The sequence below is a fragment of the Bos taurus genome, chromosome 8, assembly GCF_002263795.3.
Source record: "Bos taurus isolate L1 Dominette 01449 registration number 42190680 breed Hereford chromosome 8, ARS-UCD2.0, whole genome shotgun sequence".
Classification (NCBI taxonomy): Eukaryota; Metazoa; Chordata; class Mammalia; order Artiodactyla; family Bovidae; genus Bos; species Bos taurus.
In genome coordinates, this window is record NC_037335.1 from 99,033,540 (window position 1) to 99,055,852 (window position 22,313).

At 47.7% G+C, this 22,313-nt stretch overlaps 1 protein-coding gene across 4 annotated transcripts in view; it reads right to left on the bottom strand.

The window, feature by feature from the left end:
- The window catches only part of PTPN3 (protein tyrosine phosphatase non-receptor type 3), a 167,423-nt gene that overhangs the window by 108,482 nt on the left and 36,628 nt on the right, over positions 1-22,313 (bottom strand). For 3 of the 4 annotated variants that reach the window (XM_024995600.2, XM_059889024.1, XM_005210499.5), the window contains exon 1: positions 12,555-12,649. The exons of the other annotated variant lie outside the window; for it this stretch is intronic. The gene's annotated coding sequence lies outside the window, so the exon portion shown is untranslated. Of the gene's footprint in view, positions 1-12,554; positions 12,650-22,313 lie in introns of those variants that run through there. 4 annotated transcript variants of the gene reach the window in all.

The window sequence follows — 22,313 nt, forward strand, 5'->3', positions numbered from 1 at the left end:
GTGCCCCTCAACAAGGCCCAGCTGCCAGGAACCCTTTCCCTCCTCTCCTAGGACAGGGCTCCTTTCCAGTCTTCCCACATCGAATCACCAGTTTCCACCATCATCTCCAAGAAGACGGGCGGAGACTTGCCTCCTTCCCCTGCGGCCCACAGCCTGAAGACACCAGCTCGGCCCTGGGGAGGAACTGAAAAAAGAGACCTCTCTGCCCTGGGGAGGCTGGCGAGGGCGAGCCGGACCCTGAGTGTGCAGCCCCCTCAGCGGGGGAACAGTCTCATTTGCCCATACATTCAGGCACCTGGATCCACTGGGAACTCTCAAGAGACAAATCTTAAGTCTTTGAAAATGTCTTTTGGCAACAGATAACTACTGCAACAAGGAATCCGCCTTATGATCGAGGCAATTTAAGATTAACTTTGTATAAGACAGAAAACCTTAAAATTACAACACAAGAGTTTTTAAATTCCACCATTTATAGGCTGAAAATTGTGAAACACAGATCTCCTCTAGAGTCCAGCTGCTCCCCATGTGGTCTCCAGGCCACAGTCTCAGCACCACCTGGGGGGCCTGTTAGAGACGCAGCAGGCAGGGCCCACCCCTGACCCCTCGAATCAGAATCAGCACGTCAGCACTAAAGCTTGGGATGCCCTGGCTGAGAGCACATGGTCTGCAGGGCTTTAGGGGAGAGAGAGACCAGGGAAAAGCAAGGCCCATGGAGCCAGGTGACAGGGGACCCGCAGAGAAGAGGTGATCTTGGTGTTTCTGCAGGGAACACTGGGAGCAACGTGAAGCAGGCATAGATGCCAGGGGCCCACTGGGGAGAGAGGCAAAGTGGAGGGCACATGGGAGAAGGGTGTGAACCCACTCAGTTTTGCTGGAGGGTGGGGGGCTGGAGGAGGGGCTGAAAAGGGCTGAGAGGCGGGGTTTGTGCAGTGCAGCTGTAGGGGGAGGGAGATGTTGAGATTTCTAAGCTAGCAAACATGTCACTCGGAGACAGAACATTTTTAAGGAGGAAGGTGGAGAGCTCTGCTTTGGACATGCACGTGCACAGGAGGACCCTGGGGACACTCAGGGCGCGGGGGCGGGTGGGGGGAATGCTCAGATGTGATACACACAGAGATGACTGGGCTGGAGCAGGCCCTGATGATGCGACCCAGGAAGGCATGCAGGACGGTTAAGAGCAGAGGGAAAACAGATAGCTGAGGATTAGCCAGGATGGGCAGGGAGGCAGGAGGGGGTGCTGCATCACAGAAGCCCCAGCATGAGAGCATCAGCACAGAGACCAAGTGGACTGAATGACCAAATGCCACTGATCTTGACAAGTGAGTGATCCCAGGCCACCACAGCAAGGGTAGTGTCACTTAAGGGTCAGGTGGGGAGGCCTGGGGACACTGGGTTGGCAGTTGCAAGCGGTAGATAAAGCTGAGACTGCTAAATAAATGTCTAAACATCTCACCTGGGGTTGCAAGCCCCCTTTCTTCAAGACTGTGTCCTCTGGTACACCTGTGTTCATAGCAGCTTTACTTGCAATAGCCAAAAACGATGGAAGCAACCCAGGTGGCCATTAACAGATGAATAACAAAATGTGGTATGTACATTCAGTGAAATATTAGTCAGCCTTAAAAAGGAAGGAAATTTTGACACGTGACATGGATAAACCTGGAGAACATTATGCTAAGTGAAATAAGCCAGTACCAAAACAGCAAGTACTGACATGATAACAACATGATTCCAATTATATGAGGTACCTAGAGTAGACAAAATCATAGAGATAGAAAGAAGGCTGGCTGCCAGGGCTGGTGGTGGGGAGAATGGGGAGTTAGTATTTAATGGGTACAGAAGTTTCAGTTGCGCAAGATGACAAGAGTTCCATGGCTATTTGGTGGTGATGGCAGCACAAAATCATGCTTGATGCCACTGAACTGTACAAACACTGAAAAATATGTCTTTCTTGCAGCAGAGGTATAGAAAACCTGAACTCTTGGAACTGAATAGTATGTCTGAGTCAAGAGAGGTGAGAGTCAATCTTTTTCAGTGTCTGTAGACTATTCCTCCAGGAGGCTTCCTAGTGAAAGGAACGGCATGATGGGGTGGTGACCTAACGGTGGGTGAGGCAAGGCTGGGAGGAGGCTTTTCCCCTCTCAGGTGACAGGATGACAGTCTTCATCTGGAAGTGGAGAGGTGAGCCTGAGCCAGAGACACTCATTTTCTAAGAAAAAGAGAAAAAGGAAGAGGGAGCAGAGAATGTGAGGAGGCTCCCTCCAGATGGCCTTGGCCATCCCAGCGCCACAGGTGGTGGGGTCACATGGAGGGGCAGGGCAATAGGTGGGAGAGCTGGAGAGAGTGGAAAGGTCAGGTTGGCTGGCATGGGAGCAACAGGGGAAAACCAGAAGCCTGGCTGGGCAGCAGGAAGGGTCCCGCTGGCTGTAAAGCTAGAGCACACCATCTGCAACCATCACTAAGTCTGGGGCAGCGGTCCTCAAAGGACAGTCCCTGGTCTCTGGACCCACCAGTAGCATCACAGAGGAGCTTGTTAAGAGATGCAAATTCTGAGGCCTCACGTGAGTCTGATTCAGACCCACTGATTCAGAATCTCTGAAGGTAGAGCCCAGCAGCCTGGGTTTTAAAAGATGAGACTGTGATGTCCTCAAGTCTGAGGAACACTAGTGTGGAATACAGAAAGTTAGTGAAGGGTTTATATCATCTTTACATAAAAATGAAAAAAAAAAAAAAAAAAAGATCAGCCTAGCAACTTCTACATAAAAAGAGCAAGAAATGAGTAACTGCTTTGATGCCAACACAGCTTATTTCTACAGTTAGAGAAATGCCACAGGAGGTTAATAAAACGATAGAAATACACAGTCTACTTCACAGACTTCCTTAGATGAGACCTAGAAAACACACCCAGGGTCTGGGGGCTGGACCCTGTATGATGTGGGTACCGGTCCCTGCTTCTTTGTGTGCTTTGGACATGCCTCAGTTTCCCCATCTGTAAAGAGAGGGAGCTGAAAAAGGTTCTTCTGAGGTCCCTTCCAGTTCAGACACAGTATGACCCTTTGTCCTACAAAAGGTGACCTCAAACTCAACACTTTTACACAGTCTCACAGGGGATGAGGGAGACATTTTTAACCAGTAAACATACCACAGTTAACTAGAAAATTTTCCAAGATACTACTGCTAGTATCTTGCATTCCAATAACTAGAAACTCTTTCACTAACTGGCTTTTCCATTAAAGCCACCAACACCTTCGGTTATAAAAACACGATACCGTACTGCACCATGTTCTTGAAATCCACAAGACCAGGATCCCCCAGGAAATCTCTCTATACCTTCACATTTTCACCCTATAATACAGGTATACCTCAGAGATACTGTGGGTTCCATTCTGGAACACCACAAAAAAAGCGAATACGGCAATAAAGCAAATCACACACATTTTTTGGTTTCCCAGTGCATATAAAAGTTACATTTACACTACACTGTAGTCTATTATGTATAAGAGCATTATATCTGAAAAAAACAATATATGTACTTTGATTAAAAATACTGAAGTATGCTAACCATCATTTGAGCCTTCGGTCACTCACAATCTTTTGCTGGTGGAGTGTCTGAAATATTGCAAGAGCTACCAGAAGTGACAGAGAGACCCGAAGTGAGCAAATGTTATTGGAAAAATGGGACCAAAAGACTTGTCTGATGCAAGGTTGCCACAAACCTTCAATCTGTAATCAAAAAAAAAAAAAAGCAATGTCTGCAAAGCACAGTACAATGAGGCATGCCTACACTTTTTAATCCAGGCAGGCAGGGCTTGCGTTTGTTGCCAGGCAGAAAATGAATTAAGGAACTGGACTCATCAGATCCCAGAGCCTGCCCCCTATGATGAGTGTCTGGGCACTCAATACTGCAGGTCTAGGCTTCCTGATAAATGGCCCCCTAATGGCCTTGTTACCAGAATCCCTCGATGCTGGTTTCCTGCCTCGTCTCTCTGCATCCAAGTCCTTGTCTGCACCTTCTTGTCATTCAATGCCCATCCTCTTGCGCCTGGGTCCCCAATGCCAGCTGCTTCTGTGCCTCTGCCAAAGACCAGCAACTCGGTTCTAATCTCAGACCTAGGGCTGGAAGAGAGACCTGGGTGCCTGCACAGGAAAGACAGGGAAAGTGTGAGCCCTGTGGGTGCTGGGACTCGGTGGGGGTGGCGGGGGTGGCGTGGGCAGGAAAGACAGGGGAAGTGTGAGCACTGTGGGTGCTGGGGGGAGCGGAGAAAAGGTCCAGGGGATCTCTGGTCTCCAGCCCCACTTCACTTACACATCTTGGCTCTTAAAATTCATTAGGACTGGGTCAGGAGGAAGCACAGCTGGCTTGTCTTTCCCCCTGTGTACCCATCACAGACCCTATCCCCCTCCTCCTGGTCTTGGAAGTGATGCTCCCACTCTCTCACAGTCCCCGTGGCAGGAAGCAGCAGGTGAGGGAAGGGCTCACACAAGGTTCATGTAGCAGGAGAAAGGCTGGGAGGGGCATGCCAAGGCAAGTGAGACCACAGAGGCGACCAAAGCCATGAACACGCGACTCAGCAGGTGATGCCAGGGCAATGAGTTTTGCTTTGTCCCGGCAGAAAATTCTTAGTGCTAGAGTTTCCTAGGCTGATCCCCTGGCGCTGATCTCCCATTCAAAGTCGCATGTGGGCAGAGTGACCACACAGCCTGATTTGTGCAGGACAGCCCTAGTTGAGACTACTCGATTAGATGCAATTAACAGCCCCCTATTTATTCTCAAAATGTTCTGATTTGGATCAAAATTCTAGTTGCCTTATTCTTGGGCTCCTAGGCCTAGGAAGTCAGAGCTGCAGTTGGCAAAGGCACTTAAGTGTCTGGAGGGAGAGTCAGGCTGAGTCCTGCCCCTCATCAAATATTCTCCTTCCCTCTCTAGCATCCCCGCCAAGCCATCACCTGGCATCTGCTTGTATTCCTGCAGAGACACCAGAGGCCTCTCTCGTTTTGGGAGAAAACTATGTTAGTGAAACAAAAATAGGATGGATGAATGAACAAAGATGATGTGGCATATATACACAATGGAATATTACGCAGCCAGAAAAAATAAAATCTTGCTGTGTGTGACAACATGGATGGATCTAGAGGGTATTATGCTAAGTGAGGTAGGCCAGACAGAGAGACAAATACTGTATGACTTCACTTACATGTGAAATCGAAAAACACCAAAGAGCAAATGAAACAAAACAAACAGATTCACAGATGAGAGGACGAAAAGGTGGTGGCAGGAGGGGAGAGTGAGGGAGTCGTGCGAAGTAGGTGAAGGAGATTAAGTACAAACTTCTAGTTATAAAATAAGCAAGCTGTGGGGAATGTAAGATACAGTTTAAGGCATAAAGACCATACTCCTGTAATGACTCTGCAGGAGGACAGATGGTTTCTAGACTTATCCTGGTGATCATTTTATAACGCAGGCCAATGTCAAATCACTATGTTGTTCACCTGAAACTGACATAATGTTGTATGTCAACTACACTTCAATTAAAAAATAAATGCATGAAAATAAGAGTAGTAAGATTCAAACCTATACACAGCATGACAGCAACTAAAAAACATCCTTCAGCAAGGAAAGGCGTGGGAGTGGGGCAAACTAGACAACCTGCTGACTTCCTTCCTCCCACCTCCCTCCATCTTCATTCACCAAATGTTAACTGAGTGCGTGTGATGTTTCAGTGGCAGTGATGATACAAGGGCAGGCTAAAACAGACTCAAACTGAGACGCATCCTACCAAAGAACTGGCCTGTATTCTCCAAAAATGTCAAGATCATAGGGCACAAAGAAAGCCGGAGGAACTGCTTTAATCTAAAGAAGACTAAAGAGACATGACAACCACAGGCAACACCTGATCTGGGGTTGTCTTTGCTGCAAAGGCCACTCTCGAGATAACTGGCAAAGCCTACAGGTCTGTAGATGAGATAACAGCACCGTATCAGTACTGACTTCCTGCTTTTAAAAAGGATATAAACCAGGGCAGAATTTCTTAAAGAAGTAACAGATTAGTTAGTTACAACATCAAGATAAATGGAATTGAAACAGAGATGCTACCAAGAGAGTTGGGCGGTACTGCTTAAATAATGCTCAAGAGTTTCTATTCTTAAATTGTTTGCTCTTGAGGAAGATGAGCAGCACTGGGCCTGCTCCGCTCTGCCTTTTTTGTTCCCCACTTTGGTTATGTGTTGTCACTTTTGGAATTGCACTTTTTTCACCTTGTCATAGGAGCTGCCAAAGTGTGTTTTTATAAACATGGGGTTCTAGAGCGCTGGCTTCCTGGGGCAGAGGAAAGAAAGAAATGCGTGTTGTACAAAATCGGTACGTTCATATGTTTAATAAAATAGTTCTAGTATTGAAGTAACTTGTAAAAAAAAAAAAAAGTGTACCATAGTTATATAGGAGGATGTCACTGGTTTTAGGAAATACACTTAAGTATCTGGAGGGATAGGAAGAGTCCTCAAATGATCCTCAAATAGTTCAGGAAAAAACAAAATGTATATACAGAAGAATAAGATGGGAATATTTGAGGAATCTGGGTGAAGGGGATATGGGAGTTCTCTGTTCTATTCTTAGAACTCTTCTATAAGTCTGAATTAGGTCAAAATGAAAAGTTAAAAGGAAAAAATAAATCTCAGGGACAGTGTGTATGTGTGTGGGGTGTGCGTGTGTGTTTAAAGGAAGACAGACTCCGAATTCACAGAACTCACAGTGTAGCTGGTGAGACAGGTACTAATACAAATAATGGCACTAACTAAGCACAAAATTGCAACTGTGAAAAGTGCTGTCAAAGGAGAGAGACCTGGTGGTGCGATGGCAGCGTTTACAGCAGGCAGTTTGACCCACAGCAGGAAGGCAAGGGGAGATTTCGGCAATCATGCAGCCAAGGTCCAAGCATGAGTTAATGAGGGGGGGACCAAGGTTCCAGGCTCTCACTGGCCGCATCAGCAGAGAAAGCATGGGGACCAAAGCACGTACACTGGGGCCCGCAAGAGATGCCCGCGTTAGTTTTGTCTTTTACTCTAGGAGCAAAAGGAAGTGATTTTAAAAGACTCTCTGGCGGGTGGCAGAGGACGGGCTGGCGCGTGGCAGGCACGTGGAGTCCACCATGGTGGTGGTATTGAGCCGCCTCCAGGAAGAACACCATGCGTGATTTTTCCTCTGCTCCCTGACGCCTTTATTTTCCACAACCACCATGTATGAATTTGGTAACCAGACCAGGGAAAGGGGCTGGGAGGCGGGAGGGTGTTGAGGGTAGAGAGGGAGGCAAAGTGGGCAAGACATGAGCTCAGGCTGTTGTCACGCCCCTTCCAGGCCCACCAGTGGGTCAGGTCAAGGGGTGGTTGACAAAGCTGGTTGCTGCCTCTCCCACCAAGACCCTGGGGTCTACACTGAGGCTGACTCACCTGAGGGAAGCGAGGTGCAGGGACCAGGTCTTCACATCCCCCTCTCTTAAGTCAAACCAGTGCCTTTCATCACCACAGCATGCAGCTGGCCACCGCCCCTTTCTGGTCCTGGATCCTGCCCCTTGGAACGATCCTCTAGCCCTGGGAATTGGGCCCTCAGCACGGCCCTGGGAGCCAGCCATCACTCACCACAGCCTCTCTCAGCATCAAACGCTAAACAGGACGCTTGTCTGTGAGTCAGGGGCCTGACCACAAAGGGAGGAGACCCTTTTCTGTGCCAAGTTCTGCCCGAGTGGGTTTTCAGTTCACTGGCTCCTTTAAAATGGTCGATTTAACAGCAACAGGTTCTACCATTATCCTGGTTTTACAGTCAAGATGAGTCTAGGGACAGATTTGAGTTCCAATCCTGGCTGTCCTTGCAGAGCAGCGTGCCCTGCCAGGAGTCACTTCATTGCTCCGAGCCTCAGTTTCTCGTCCCATTCTGTAAACTGGGGCTGCTAAATACTAGCAACGTTCTGGGGCTAGAAGGTACTATTTATTCCCTTTTGAGGCGCCAAGAGGCTGAGGACAGAAAATTCAAACTACACATTGCTTAAATATTTACAAAGAGCTTGTGTATCCTGACAGTAAATCATGGGACCTGAATTTTCCAGGACTATCCCAATTTCAAATCCTCTGTCCTAACTTTCCACATAAACCATTGAAATGTCTCAAAAATTCCACTCTCTCAGTATCCAAACAACACCTCCCAGGCCTCCTCTTGCACAAAGACGTAGTACAAACATTCTTTTTCAGACTACAGATCCCAATCTTTGGTTCCGAAAATGCAGTCAGTGGAGCCCCGCTGGCCCCCAGAAGGAAACGGGGTCAGGGAGAGAAATCTGGGGCAGTCAGCACTCCATCAGGACTCTCAGACTCGGCTGCTTCCTGGCACATGGATGTGAACTGGAGGCCAGGAGAAGCTGTACCGTGATGAGAGCATCACCCACAGAGGGACACAGACGAGGGATGTGAGCTCTGCCTCCATCTACCTACCCAGTGGCCTGTACTCAGGAAAGCAGCACAGCCAGAGAGTTGCTACGAAGATTAAAAGGACTGATTAATATTTGGAAAGTTCTCAGGATAGTGCCTGGCAGCCAGTAAGTGTCATATCAGTGTTTAATAACTAAAAACAGAGGTATCTCTGGCAGAAGGTGCCCATGCCTTAGACACGGCCCAGAGGCATTGCTCCTATGCAGGGAAAATAAGGCTTTACCCCTGGATTGATTGAGGCCAGGCCACTATACAGAGACAGGGGTTTGGGGGGTTACGCTAACTACAGAAGGTGGGTCCTGCATTAGCCAAGATCAGAAGGCTGGATCTGGGAAGAGTCATCACTCCTGAAATACAAGAGGTTTCTTCATGCCTCTAAGTTGTCCCATCTGCTGTTCTGTCTGCCCACTGAATACCATCTTTTTCTACTTCCAAGGCTGAATTTGAATGCCAGCTACTCCCAATGAGTGGTCCCTGATGCCCATCAGAACAAACGGCTGTCTTCACTGGGATCTCTTGCATCTAGCTTTATCCTCTTTTAAAGCAGTAATCAGACAGATGAGAGACAAGATACACATGCCCACATGCGCGTACACACATACACACACAGAAATGTCGTGATGTCACTGCCTTCCTAACTCCCCCATGAATCCTTCCAAGACAGGTTCACCTTCCATCTCTGTGACACATAGAAGTGGCTCAATAAAGGTCTGAATTTGCTGTCATATCTGTGCTCACAGCTGGGGTTCCTCTGAAGGTGGAAGTCCCTTACACGTGTATGCATCAGGAGAAGCTACAGAGATGCAGGATCTCTGGGTCTTGGAATGCGTGATCTGATCAGATTTCAGACAGGGACCTACCTAGCACTCCCTGTTAATTCTCCCTCAGGCAGATGAAAGGACACACCTGTGAGAGCAAGGGTCTGCAGTGGCCAGGACCCAGACTTGGGCAGAGTGGACACACTGACCTGGTCTTGTCTCAAGAGTCGGTAAGAAGAGCTCAGGCCTGGAAAGCTTCGCTAGCCACGCTGCCCCGCCCACCCAGCCTGTCAATGCCAGGGGATTGCCCTCAGCATTCCAGCCCCTGCTGAGAAATGAAGAGGGTGGCCCCGCTTTCCAGGCCCATTGTCTGGTGGAAGGAAAGTGAGCGTGGGAATTAGGGTTAATAGGCACTTCTCTGAGAGAGGGAAGGACCACAAATCGCAGGATCCCCCTCCACCAATGGGCCACAAACCCTGAGGATTGCGGGGGAGGCAAGGGGCCATGTCTTCCTGTTTCCTACCATTCCCTAAGCCCCTCTGGTATGTTATATCCATCCTAGAAAACGGAATCCCTCATGTTCCTGGACCTGAGAGTCAGACAGTCCCAATTCATTCCTCTAGCTCCTGGTCCCACACCACCTTTGCTGAGTTACCTCATCTGTAAGAGGGGAGAGGGATTACACTGAAATTAAACACCGCACGTGGGACTTTCTAGTTCACACTCAACAATTGAGGAGTTGGTCCCAATCCTCTGAGACCAATGACCAGCCTGGAACCCCAACTTCTTTCAGGGATAAGACCGTCTCTGAGTAGGTTCTTGACACTTGAATGGGAATGTTAAAAAGCTATGAGAATACCTTCTCTATGATAACATGTGGAAAGGAAGGCTCAGAGAAAGGACGGTGAAGCAGTGTGGGATCCTGAATTTGCCTCTATGCTAACTTAGGTTCTTTCCTCTGCCCCAGGCTGTCCCTGACCTTGGCCTCCCAAGTGTCTGGCCTGGCCAGGACCTGCCCTCTCCTTGAGGAGTTCCCCAGGCACCCTGGGTTTACTGGAGTCTGGCCCACTCTGCATCCCCACCCAGCACTGTACCTGCCAGGCAGAAGCAGCTCAATAAATGCTGAATGGAATGTCTAGGACCCTCCAGCCACTCTGAGATGCCTTCAGGAACCTGACCTTTTACATTCCAGCTAATGTCTAATTTGCATAGAGGAGTTGTTTTTAGGAGCCGGCAAATCACCAGAGACAAGGCAGGATCAATACAGAGTATTAGGCATGTTGTATTCTACTCTAATTCTCTGCAAATTGGTATTCCATTAACTGTACATAGAATTTACGGGAGCTCACTATGAACTAGAATATTTAACTAGAATGACCTACTCTCTGTCAGATAATAGCTTACTGTTGTTAATTTTCAACTAGCCAGAAAGGTTTCCAGCTTACAATCTACTTTCCATCTTGATTTAATCAGGAAAGCCATCTATTTGAGAATACAATAAAGGGCAGCCTGATGCAGAAGAAAAAAGACTTGCCTGTGGAACCAGATGACACGAGTTGTATCCCGGCTACACCACATACTGTGTAATTGGCTGCTCAAAGCCTCAATTTCCTCATCTGTAAAATGGGAATAATACCAGCCTTACCAGTGGGAGCTGTAAAAATTAAATGAGCTGATGCATGTGGATGCACTCTGGTGCAGTTCTACAAGGCTATAAAAAGTTGGTTACTACAGAAAACAGAAGATGAAATTCTCAAACAACTCAGATAGGCTAATGACAAAAAGCAGGGTGGATCTAAATCAGTGGTTCTAAAGGGGGAGAAAGGGAATATGTGCCCCTCGTCCAGAGGGAAGGAGGTTGGGAAGACAACTGAGGGAGAGGGACTGCTGCTGGGATCTACTGGGCAGAGATGAAAGACGCTGCTGAACATTTCACAATGCAGAGAAAAAGCGCCACAACAAAGAATTATTGAACCCCAAATGTTAACAGTGCCAGAATGAAAAAACCCTAATCTAAATAATCACTGAAAGTTGAGTTTGGGAGCTTTTTAGATGAGAAATCTTCCTAACCAGGCTTTACTTTCAAGCATGAGCTGCCTAAACACTTGCAAGATGGATTGCCAGACAGCTCTTTTGTAAGTAAAGCTGAACTGCCAACTCTTGGAGTTTCTAAACGTATAAAACTGCTTTTAAAGAAGATGCTCTCCGATTACAATTCAGCTAAACTGTTTTTCCAAAGATTTCAGGAGAAGTTCTCCCAGGCACAAGGCAGGGTCTGTCACTCTGCCACTGGGCCCTGAAGATGCCTTCGTAATTCTAATTTCCTGGTGAAATGGGAGCCACGAGGGTCTCTAACCGAATTAAATTCACATCACGCCAACTGCTCGCTTGCTTTGTGCTGGGCACCGTGCCAAACACCTCCACATCATTTATCCCACTTAATCCACCCAACAACCCAGTGAGGTGGGCATTATTACCGGCTGTTTGCAGGGGAGGAAACTGACGATCAGCGAGGTTAGACAACTCGCCCAAGGTCATCAGCTGGCTTAAGGTGGGGGCCTAACCTGAACCGAGGTCTCCAGTTTCCCAGTCACAAGCTCTTTCCACCACCTCGGAAAACCCAGGTGTCAAGTCGTCTCAACTTCCCATGAATTTTTTAAGGCAACCGCAACTTCTCAGTAAGTTCAGGTTGCTGAAAATGGGAATTTCCGGGGCACTGGGCGCTCTCACATACAGTCCCCCACTGCAGCTGTCTCGCCGCAGGTACCTGATAAATCATTCCATATCACCCGCGGAACGGGGAGGATTTATTGGGGCTGGACTTCGTGCCAGGCCCAGGAAATGCCATCTTTGAAAGCCGAGAGGCGGATTCGCCCTGGGAGCCGAGAAGGTCTGGCCGCCGCGCTTGGCTGGCTCCCCGCGCGGGCTGTGCGCCCCCTCGGCGTCGGGGGCGGGGGGTCGCGGCGGCGCTGGGGCCTCCCGGATCACCAGCCGCTCCGGCTCTACCGGTCGCGTCCGCCCATGCCCGGGTCGGAGCGCACGCCCACGCCTCGCCGCGGCCGCAGCCGCGTCCCGCCAGGGACCCAGCCCCACCCGGTCCGGCCTGCTCCCTCCCGCCCGCGCCCCACCAGGTGAGCGCGGCCAGGGCGCCCCCTCCCCGCCCCGAAGAGACACCGGGACACCGGGGCCGCCGCGTCCGCCAGTCCGCCCGCGCGTTCGCCGCGCGCCCGGGGACGGTGGGGGCGGGGCGGCGCCCAGCGCGACCCCGGCCCCCGGCGGCTCCGCGCCCCGCCCCGAGCCCGCTGGGGTCGCGCCGATCTGTACCTGCAGCATCCGGGGGCGCGGGGCGCCCAGGTAGGTCGCGCGTACGGGCGGCGCGGAAGCTCGCTCGCGGCGCGACCTGGCCGCCGTCTGAGCATGCCCAGTGCCGCCCGCAGGCGGCTCCCGCCGGCCCGGCTGGCCGCGACGGGCCCGCGCGCCGGGCTGGGGGCGGGCGCCCGGAACGCCCTGCGGGACGCCCCCGCCCCCACCCGGGGCCGGTGCGCTCGGCCTCGTCTCCCAGGGCTACCCGCGCTCTCCCGCCGAGGTCCGTGCAGCCCCGCGTCCCCTCGCGCATGCACGCAGGCGTTCGTGCCATAACCATTTATTGGGCACCTACTGTGTGCCCAGCCCTCAGTGATTTTATGCCTAGGAATGTCAAGCAGCCAGCGCTAAACAAATATTTGAAATGAGAAATCTTGCCCAGCTAGGGTCCTGCTGACTGCCATGCAATGCCCATCCCAGTCCACTGAAAACTTCCCAGCTTAAACTTTGTTCCCAAGACTTATGGGCCCTTTACCTGACTTGGCTCCTGCATTCCTTCACCTCCAGGAGCACCTTTTTGTCCATCAAACACTCAGAACTTGTCCAGCCTCAGGACATTTGCATATGCCTTTTCGCCTCTATGTGGGACGTCTTTGCCCACCTTTACCCTTGACTGGAACCTTCTCATTGTACTTAACGTCCTCCTTCTCCAAAAGGCCTTCCCTGAACACTTTATTAAATTAGTCCCCTGATCATAGAACTTTCCGTATCGTCAGTCTATTTTCTTCACATTTATCATTATCCATTAGGTCATTCAACAGATAATTTTTGATCACTTACTTTAATTCTTTACGTGTGATGAACAGACAAAAATCCTGTTCCCTGCGGGAGTTGGGCAGGCAATAAACATGCAAATAAACGAACTCAAGTGAAAGTGAAGTCGCTCAGTCGTGTCCGACTCTTTGCGACCCCATGGACTGTAGCCTACCAGGCTCCTCTGTTCATGGGATTTCCATTCCAAGCAAGAATACCGGAGTGGATTGCCATTTCCTTCTCCAGGAGATCTTCCTGACCCAAGGGTTGAACCCGGGTCTCCCGCATTGTCGGCAGACGCTTTACAGTCTGAACCACCAGGGAAGTCCAGGTAATAACGTTTTACGAGGGGGAAAAAACAGAGTAAAGAGAAGGGGTGGAGGGAGTGCAATTTCAATGAGGTGGTAAGACCTTTCAGCCACGCAGGTAAATTGGGAAGAGCATTCCTGACGGAGGGATCAGCCAGTGCAGACATTAAGACGCAGGACTGCTTAGGAAATAGCAAGCTGGGGAAAGTAGCAGATGAGGTCGGTCACTGTCTTTCCCCCTGATCTGCTTACTTCTTATTGTGTATTTCCCTGGAAAAGGAAATGGCAACCCACTCCAGTATTCTTGCCTGGAGAATCCCATGGACAGAGGAGCCTGGCGGGCTACAGTCCATGGGGTCACTAAGAGTCGGACACGACTGAACGACTAACACTATTGTGTATTCACCTCTGGAATTTCAGCTCTGGGACTGTAGTCCTGCCTGTCTTCATTACATTGTCCCAGCCCCTATAACAGCACGTGGCACACAGGAGATGCTCAAAAACGATTTGTTGAATGAATATGTGAACGAAGGGAGTGAAGGGTGGAATCATCCTGTCCCGACCAATGCCCAAGGTCCAGGGGCCCTGTCGGCCTAGGGCCTTTCGCGGCAGCTGGCAGAACCTGGGTACTTCACTTCGGTCCTTAACCCCGAGTCGCAAGTCCCCTGTAGCGCCCCTGCAGAGGGCGCCCCCGGAGCATCGCGTCCGGGGAATTTCAGCAGAGGTACGGAGTCCCAGAACAGGACCCGCCCCGCGCCCCTCCCTGTGCCCCGCCCCGCGCCCCGGTCTCCAGCAAAACCTGGAGCTGTGGCACCATTGGGACGGCCCGGAGCTCACTGGGCATGCTCGGAGCCGGGCAGGGCCCAAGCGACAGGGAGGAGGAGCCTCCTGGCGGGGTGGGCGAGGCCTCCTGCTGAGTTCAGCCAGACCTCCAGCCCACTCAGTTTCCGTCCCCAATTAGGGTGGGGTCTGAGGGCATTCTTTTGTTTTTTTTTTTTTTTTTCCCCCAAAACTCAGTGGGAGAGCTGGGAATTTGGGAAACTGAGAAAAATATTCTCTGTCCTTTCCCAGCTGCTGTGTGACCTGGGGTAAGCACCTTACCCTCTCTGTGCCTTAAATAATATGAATACCCATCACTCCGATTTGAACCATGTGTAGGGAATGAATGAAATCAAGAACATAAGCGCGGTCAGTTTAGTTCAGTTCAGTTCAGTTGCTCAGTCATGTCCGACTCTTTGCGACCCCATGAATCGCAGCACACCAGGCCTCCCTGTCCATCACCAATTCCCGGAGTTCACTCAAACTCATGTCCTTCGAGTGGGTGATGCCATCCAGCCATCTCATCCTCTGTCCCCTTCTCCTCCTGTCCCCAGTCCCTCCCAGCATCAGAGTCTTTTCCAATGAGTCAACTCTTCGCATGAGGTGGCCAAAGTATTGGAGTTTCAGCTTTAGCATCATTCCTTCCAAAGAACACCCAGGACTGATCTCCTTTAGAATGGACTGGTTGGATCTCCTTGCAGTCCAAGGGACTCTCAAGAGTTCTCCAGCACCACAGTTCAAAAGCATCAATTCTTGGGCGCTCAGCTTTCTTCACAGTCCAACTCTCACATCCATACATGACCACAGGAAAAACCATAGCCTTGACTAGACGGACCTTTGTTGGCAAAGTAATGTCTCTGCTTTTGAATATGCTATCTAGGTTGGTCATAACTTTCCTTCCAAGGAGTAAGTGTCTTTTAATTTCATGGCTGCAGTCACCATCTGCAGTGATTTTGGAGCCCAGAAAAATAAAGTCTGACACCGTTTCCACTGTTTCCCCATCTATTTCCCGTGAGTGTGTTTAGTCCACGTTAAAGATCTGTCTCTGGGCTGTCTACCTCAATTTTTGGTCAGCCTTATACCAGTTTGTCAAGTGTGGAGATGAGGAAGCTGAGGTTAACAAACATGAGAATTCTTGGGGTTTTCCCAGTTTGCCTTCCACTAGAAACCAGTCTGAAGCTACTTTTCTTTGTCCACAGTCAGCAGCCGTTAGCTTATACAATTTTCTCAAACTCGAGCTAAAAAATACATGTACATCTAAGGAAAAAGACATAAATGTTTTTAAAATCGTCCGTTTAAATTAACCATAGCAAAAACAAAGGAAAGAATATTCCCCAAACAAGTAAATATTCACAAATAGAGGAGTGATTAATTAGATTTTGGTCTATTTGTTGAAATAACTATTTTACACTAAACTAGACCATGTTATGACAGGAAGAAACTTACAATACAATAATTTTCTTCACTTTCTTAAGTGAAGAAAATCTAAATATACAAATATCCTGTATAATGAAAATATGGGAAAATGTAGGTAGTTCGATTTGGGTTGATGGGGGGGTTGGTTCTTCTTTTTAAGTTTGTTACTGTAGCAATGTTGTGTTTGCAATGATAAACATTAAAAATAACAAATCAAAAATTCTTGAAGTTTTGTGTCTAGTAATCACAACAGTAATAACTCCTGTTTCGTGCTCACATGTGGCCAACAGTTTACATGGGTTCTGTCTTAACTCTGTACAGACACTCTGCATGGTGGGTGTTTTAGGTCAGTTTTACAGAAAAGGAAACAATGCAGGAGCCTTTCAGAACCAGGAAGAGACAGGGTTGGGATCTGGTGGTTTTGGCCGTGTTGGGTCTTCTATCTTCCTTGAGCCATGTGAACTCTTAGTTGTGGCATGCGGGCTCTAGTTCCCTGACCAGGGATCGAACCCAGACCCCCTGCACTGGGAATGTGGAGTCTTAGCCACTGGACTACCAATCAAGTCCCCAGGGTCAGAATTTGAATGCAAGTTGGACTGACCTCAAAACTAGGGTTTAAGGTTTTATAATCCTGCCTTTCTGCGTGGCGGGTATTGCCCATAAGATGGCATCTTTCATTTGTGTCTTCTTGCTGTATTTTCTATACCCCTGTGATGTGTTATGGGCTGTAGATTACCTTTAAATGTTCTGGTCTCCCTTTACTGTTTTATTCTTGGGCCCAAAATGTGAAAGTCCATCCTTTAAGCTGTTGTACCTGGAGTGACATGATGTTAGTGTGAGTGATAGCAGTTGATCTTATATCATAAACTCCAAAACCTTATGCGAATAGGGCTTTGGGGTGGACACATAGTCTTCTTAGTCTGTGTGGTTGAACCCAGCCAGATCTAGAGCACATATGGCCCAGTGAAGAATAGGGCTATACCAAGTCTCACATAATAAGGACCTACATAAATTACTGTCCCTAGGCAACCATTTTGAAGGCAGAATCACAGCATAAAGAAACCACATGGTCCATGGACTCCTCAGGACTCTTCTGTGTTGAAAAAGTACAGACCGGATAGTCTGCCGATGTTTGCAGAGCGAAAGCCAGGGCCCTAAAAACAGCCTTCCTACTGCCAATGAGCTAAAAAAAAAAAAAAAGACAGCTCTCTCTTTAAATCATGCTGGTAGACTGTACCTGGCCCAGAAATCACTAGACAAACAACAGTAAACACAAAAAGCCAAAGAGAGTCATTTCACTGGAGAGGAAGATGTACCACAAACGCAAGGTAAGGACCAAATTCATACAAGTTAAGAGGAACCAGATGAACAACTGGACACAGTTATTAGCAGCATTCCCAGAAGCTGCCATTTGGGCCGAAAATCTGATGCCAAGGACTCCGCACAGGCAATTGGCTGGGGGCATTTACAGAAAGGGTTTCTGGGAAGAGACACTGAGGACTGTCATTCATATCAAGATTCAGGAAGCCTGGGCACCACGTGGACCATTTTCAGTGATTTACAAGGGAGGACTCCCAGCTGTGATGCTAACGCTCATCAATTATTTGTGCTGTTAATGTAAGCTCACAAATACATGGGCAAGTGGTGCTGTTGTAATGACATGTGAAAAGGATAGGATGTAAAGTTATATGCATAGTGTGGCTCCAACTGTGTGAATGAATGACTAGGGTATCCCATATAAAATCACCATCTTGTAGGTCAACAATGGTTGAACAGCGGTAACTTCTGTATTTTGACTTAATACAGACAAATGCACCAAAAGATCAATTGTGGCTGTGTCTGAGTATTGGACTTATAAGCAGAGAAACAAGATACAGAAGGTATCTTTTACAAATTGGGGAAATTTCAAGTCTTGGGCCTCTAATTCCTTTTAATGTGTTTAGAGTTCCCTAAATCTTGCTTTATGGTAAGTGTGTTTCATGTATTATCAAGAAAAATGAAACAAACTTGAAAGCTGGCAAGCCAAAGAAAAAGAGGCGAAGAGAGGGAAAATGCAACAGTGTGGAAAAGTGAGCAGTTCCTTTCAGGGAGGCCTGTCTGTGCTTGTCCAGTGGTGGCAGATGGCGACAGGATGACTGCCTTTAGCCCAGGAGGGAGGGAGAGGAAGTGGTCAATGGTCAAGTCAGGAGCCTGTAGAGATGTGTTAGTCTGACCTGGGAGCCGTCACCCCCTCAGCTCTTCTTGCCTTGAGAACCCCATGAACAATATGAAAAGGCAAAATGATAGGATATTGAAAGAGGAACTCCCCAGGTCAGTAGGTGCCCAGTATGCTACTGGAGATCAATGGAGAAATAACTCCAGAAAGAATGAAGGGATGGAGCCAAAGCAAAAACAATACCCAGCTGTGGATGTGACTGGTGATAGAGGCAAGGTCCGATGCTGTAAAGAGCAATATTGCATAGGAACCTGGAATGTCAGGTCCATGAATCAAGGCAAATTGGAAGTGGTCAAACAAGAGATGGCAAGAGTGAATGTCGACATTCTAGGAATCAGCGAACTGAAATGGACTGGAATGGGTGAATTTAACTCAGATGACCATTATATCTACTACTGCGGGCAGGAATCCCTCAGAAGAAATGGAGTAGTCATCATAGTCAACAAAAGAGTCCAAAATGCAGTACTTGGATGCAATCTCAAAAACGACAGAATGATCTCTATTCATTTCCAAGGCAAACCATTCAATATCACAGTAATCCAAGTCTATGCCCAAACCAGTAACGCTGAAGAAGCTGAAGTTGAACGGTTCTATGAAGACCTACAAGACCTTTTAGAACTAACACCCAAAAAAGATGTCCTTTTCATTATAGGGGACTGAAATGCAAAAGTAGGAAGTCAAGAAACACCTGGAGTAACAGGCAAATTTGGCCTTGGAATACGGAATGAAGCAGGGCAAAGACTAATAGAGTTTTGCCAAGAAAATGCACTGGTCATAACAAACACCCTCTTCCAACAACACAAGAGAAGACTCTATACATGGACATCACCAGATGGTCAACACCAAAATCTGATTATATTCTTTGCAGCCAAAGATGGAGAAGCTCTATACAGTCAACAAAAACAAGACCAGGAGCTGACTGTGGCTCAGATCATGAACTGCTTATTGCCAAATTCAGACTTAAATTGAAGAAAGTAGGGAAAACCACTAGACCATTCAGGTACGACCTAAATCAAATCCCTTATGGTTATACAGTGGAAGTGAAAAATAGATTTAAGGGCCTAGATCTGATAGATAGAATGCCTGATGAACTATGGAATGAGGTTCGTGACATTGTACAGGAGACAGGGATCAAGACCATCCCCATGGAAAAGAAATGCAAAAAAGCAAAATGGCTGTCTGGGGAGGCCTTACAAATAGCTGTGGAAAGAAGAGAAATGAAAAGCAAAGGAGAAAAGGAAAGATATAAGCATCTGAATGCAGAGTTCCAAAGAATAGCAAGAAAAGATAAGAAAGCCTTCTTCAGCGATCAATGCAAAGAAATAGAGGAAAACAACAGAACGGGAAAGACCAGAGATCTCTTCAAGAAAATTAGAGATACCAAGGGAACATTTCATGCAAAGATGGGGTTGATAAAGGACAGAAATGGTATGGACCTAACAGAAGCAGAAGATATTAAGAAGAGATGGCAAGAATACACAGAAGAACTGTACAAAAAAGATCTTCATGACCCAGATAATCACAATGGTGTGATTACTGACCTAGAGCCAGACGTCCTGGAATGTGAAGTCAAGTGGGCCTTAGAAAGGATCACTACGAACAAAGCTAGTGGAGGTGATGGAATTCCAGTTGAGCTATTCCAAATCCTGAAAGATGATGCTGTGAAAGTGCTGCACTCAATATGCCAGCAAATTTGGAAAACTCAGCAGTGGCCACAGGACTGGAAAAGGTCAGTTTTCATTCCAATCCCAAAGAAAGGCAATGCCAAAGAATGCTCAAACTACCGCACAATTGCACTCATCTCACACGCTAGTAAAGTAATGCTTAAAATTCTCCAAGCCAGGCTTCAGTAATATGTGAACCGTGAACTTCCTGATGTTCAAGCTGGTTTTAGAAAAGGCAGAGGAACCAGAGATCAAATTGCCAACATCCGCTGGATCATGGAAAAAGCAAGAGAGTTCCAGAAAAACATCTATTTCTGCTTTATTGACTATGCCAAAGCCTTTGACTGTGTGGATCACAATAGACTGTGGGAAATTCTGAAAGAGATGGGAATACCAGACCACCTGACCTGCCTCTTGAGAAATTTGTATGCAGGTCAGGAAGCAACAGTTAGAACTGGACATGGAACAACAGACTGGTTCCAAATAGGAAAAGGAGTAGTCAAGGCTGTTTTTGTCACCCTGCTTATTTAACTTACATGCAGAGTACATCATGAGAAACGCTGGACTGGAAGAAACACAAGCTGGAATCAAGATTGCCGGGAGAAATATCAATAACCTCAGATATGCAGATGACACCACCCTGATGGCAGAAAGTGAAGAGGAACTAAAAAGCCTCTTGATGAAAGTGAGAGTGGAGAGTGAAAAAGTTGGCTTAAAGCTCAACATTCAGAAAACGAAGATCATGGCATCCGGTCCCATCACCTCATGGGAAATATATGGGGAAACAGTGGAAACAGTGTCAGACTTTATATTTTTGGGCTCCAAAATCACTGCAGATGGTGACTGCAGCCATGAAATTAAAAGACGCTTACTCCTTGGAAGGAAAGTTATGACCAACCTAGATAGCATATTCAAAAGCAGAGACATTCCTTTGCCAACAAAGGTCCGTCTAGTCAAGGCTATGGTTTTTCCTGTGGTCACGTATGGATGTGAGAGTTGGACTGTGAAGAACGCTGAGTGCCGAAGAATGGATGCTTTTGAACTGTGGTGTTGGAGAAGACTCTTGAGAGTCCCTTGGACTGCAAGGAGATCCAACCAGTCCATTCTGAAGGAGATCAGCCCTGGGATTTCTTTGGAAGGACTGATGCTAAAGCTGAAACTCTAGTACTTTGGCCACCTCATGTGAAGAGTTGACTCCTTGGAAAAGACTCTGATGCTGGGAGGGATTGGGGGCCGGAGGAGAAGGGGACGACAGAGGATGAGATGGCTGGATGGCATCACTGACTCAATGGACGTGAGTCTGAGTGAACTCCGGGAGTTGGTGATGGACGGGGAGGCCTGGCGTGCTGCGATTCATGGGGTCGCAAAGAGTGGGGCACGACTGAGTGACTGAACTGAACTGAACCCCCTCAGCTTGTGTTTTGGAATTCTTGAACCATGTGGATCTCACTTTGAGAAACACAAATGTTTATTTTTATTTTTTAAAACAAAAAAACTATATTTAACTGCAATTGATTATCATACAAAAAATACACATTTTCTGTTTTAAAACAATATTAATCATACCTAATCATTTTTAAGGGGCTTCCCTAGTAGCTCAGACGGTAAAAACTTGCCTGCAATGTGGGAGACCTGGGTTTGATCCCTGGGTGGGTTGGGAAGATCCCCTGGAGAATGGCAACCCACTCCAGTATTCTTGCCTGGAGAATTCTATAGACAGAGGAGCCTAGTGGGCTACAGTCCGTAGGGTCCCAAAGAGTCAGACACAACTGAGCGACTAACACACACACACACACACACACACAAAATCATTTTTAAAGTTGCAAGTTAAAGGGGTTGAAATAAATGTGTGAGGGAAGAAAGCTATTGAGCATACTCAGCCTAAAAAAAAAAGTAACAAATTTAGAACAACTTGTATTAATAATAATTAAAAAAGAAGCATAATGAAAAGGGGAAGAAAGTGAAAGGAGGTAAAAGTCACTTGGTCGCGTCTGACTCTTTGCAACCCCATGGACTATACAGTCCACGGAAGTCTCCAGGCCAGAACACTGGAGTGGGTAGCCTTTCCCTTCTCCAAGGGACCTCCCTAACCCAGGGATTGACCCAGGTCTCCTGCATTGCAGGCAGATTCTTTATTAGCTGAACCACAAGGGAACCCCAATAATACTGGAGTGGGTAGCCTATATCCCTTCTCCAGCCGATCTTCCCGACCCAGGGATGGAACTGGGGGTCTCCTGCATTGCAGGTAGATTCTTTACCAACTGAACTACCAGGGAAATGAAAAGGGGAACAGAGTTAGTACACTTTTAGTGTTAGGATATGCTTTCGGGCTTTCAAGTGACCAGAGCTGGGAGAAACACAAATTTTTAAGTGTAAAATTTCAGCCGTTGCAAAAAACCTTTCCATTTGCAAATCATCACTGCCAAGAGAGGAGTTTGGTCTGAAAAGCTGATAAACAACTTGAGCATGAGTACCAGAGCAGAGATAAGGAAGCTGTTGTTGATTTATTCATTCCTTCATCAAATATTTATTCAACACCTACTGT